This window comes from Penaeus chinensis, chromosome 13 (genome assembly GCF_019202785.1).
Source record: "Penaeus chinensis breed Huanghai No. 1 chromosome 13, ASM1920278v2, whole genome shotgun sequence".
Classification (NCBI taxonomy): domain Eukaryota; kingdom Metazoa; phylum Arthropoda; class Malacostraca; order Decapoda; family Penaeidae; genus Penaeus; species Penaeus chinensis.
In genome coordinates, this window is record NC_061831.1 from 17,677,489 (window position 1) to 17,679,988 (window position 2,500).

A 2,500-nucleotide genomic window follows, 5' to 3' on the forward strand; every position below is an offset into this window, starting at 1 on the left:
AATGATAACGACAATAACACTAATAATGATAATAATAATAACAAAACAATAATAATAAAAATAGTAATAATAATAATAATAATGACAATAATGATAACAGAAAAACAACAATAATAATATAAAAAATTAATAATAATATTTATAATAATAATAATAATAATAATAATAATAACAAATAAAATAATAATACCATAGCAGCAATATCAATAATAGCAACATTGGCAACTGATAACAATCACATACAACGAAAACAATATTTTTTGCTCTTCGTCGCATCCAAATGTTATTCTAGTCAAAACGTGTGTCCTCTCGAAATATAAACAAACAAACAAAACAAATGAAGAAAACGCACATAAACAAAACAAATGAATAACGAAAAAACAACAAAAAGCAAATCAAACGAAAACGAAAAACAAAAACAAAAAAACATTTCCCCCAAAACGCAATCGACAAAAACGACCGCGCTCGGTTCCGCTGTTTTTTTTCCGGACGAAGGCGGGTTTCGCAAGCACGAAAGCGGACGGAAGACCGAACAGAAGAGCGAACGGAAGACCAAACGAGAGAACAAACGAGAGACCGTACGAGAGAGCGAACGAGAGACCGGACGAAAAAGTGAACGCAAGAGCGAGCGAGAGGGACACGCGCACCAGATACGTCACGGAACTCTGGGGCTTTGAGATGCTGTCCGGACGTCAGCTGAGATGATCGGTTGGGTTTGTTGTTTGGCGATGCGATGTGATGGCTCGTGCGCGTGTGTGCTGTGTGCGCGAGTGTAAATACTCGTACATACATATGTCGAAACGTGTAGATAAATGTAAGAATTATTATATGTGTATGTAAAGATAAACTGATATACGGAAGTATGTACATAATAAGGCACAAACACACATATAAGCATACAAAGTCAAATACAAAGACACATACAGGCCAACATATATAAACACACACACACACACACACACACACACAAAGCGCGCGTTGCCTCATTGTGCGTCGCCTCAAATCATGCGAGTTTTTCTACATCAAACACGCTCGATTCTATTTTTTCCTCCCGCGTTATTATTGCTGAATCCGGATGACAGGGCGCCTAATGGCCGGACTTTGTTCTCCGGATCATTTGTCAAGAAACGGATGATATTTACGGCTCGGGGGAGGGAGGGAGGGATGAGGGAGGGGAGGGGTGGTAAGGAGGGATCAGGGAGGGGGGGTAAGGGGGAATGGGAGAGGTATAAGAGAGGGGGTATGGGGGAGGGGTATGGTAAGGTAAGGGGGTATAAGGGAGGTAAGAGGGTATGGGAGGAGGGGTAAGGGGGTATTTTTTCCTTCCACTCATCTAATGATCAGTAAATAACATGTACATGCATCTATTCGTGTGTTTGTGGACGCGCAAAGGTTACTATGACAACCAGCATCGCCAGCCTCCGAGAACTCCCATCAGCGCCAGATGAAGCAGATCGCGCTCCCAAGGACGGCTCCGCGAACGCCTTTTTTAGCGGCCGTGGGAATGCGACAGTCTGACGGCGGCGAGCGGAGGCATCGAGCTCTTCTCAATAGCCTCGCGAACTTATTTTTTAAAAAAAAGAGGGAGAAAAATATGAAAAGGAAAATAAATAATAAAGAGAAAAATAACGAAAAAGGAAGAACGAGCGTGGCTGACGATATAATAAGAAGAGTTTTTCGTCCCTGAATAAATCCCGTTTTTGCCAAACTTCCATCCCGCCTTCTCACGGTTTCGTTCCCGCTTTCCGATGGACCTTTCTTCTCTCTCTATATATTCTCTCACTTCTTCCTTCACTCTTTTTTCCTCCGAATCCACCTCTCTTACTTTCCTTTTCTCTTTAGTTATTCCTTCTCACATCAAATTTCTTCTCTACCCCTTCTCCCTTCTTTCTCATCTTTCTTCCTCAAATCTTCCTCCTCTTTGTCCATTTTCTTCCTCAAATCCTCCTCCTTCTCTTTCCCGCTTCTCCTAGATCTACATTCTTTCTTTTCTTCCCTATAACTTGTTCCCCCTTTCCCCTTCTTCAGTTTCTCTCTTCTTCCTGCTACTTCTCTTTCCTGTCACTCTACCTACTCTCTCTTTAGTCTCGATTCCTTATTCTCCTTCTGCTTTTTTTTTTTAGATTATTGTTATCCATCTTCTATCCCCTCTCCTTTATACTCTCCCCTCTCTAATTCCTCTCATTTACCTTTCTCCCCTTCTGATCTCTCTCCTTCATACAACCCTGTTCATTCACCCCCTTCCTCCCCTTCCCCTTCTTTCATCTCTCTTCCAACTCTCTCTTCGCCCATAGCCTCATTCTCCTCCTCCCATTCTAGCCACTAACCTCTATCCTCCTTTCTCCTCTCCCTCTAACTCTTATCTTCTCTTTATTTTCCCCTCTCCCCCTTTACTCCTAACCCATATTCGTACCACCACTTGCGTCTTCCCTCCCTCTCCTTCTCACCTCCCCCCCTCTTTCTCCCCCCTCCCACCCTCCCTATCCCGCGCCCTCTCCTC

General features: G+C 42.9%; 1 protein-coding gene across 3 annotated transcripts in view; it reads right to left on the bottom strand.

Moving 5' to 3' along the window:
- LOC125031779 (discoidin domain-containing receptor 2-like) overlaps positions 1 to 2,500 on the bottom strand; it is a 740,435-nt gene that overhangs the window by 56,793 nt on the left and 681,142 nt on the right. The window lies entirely within an intron of this gene.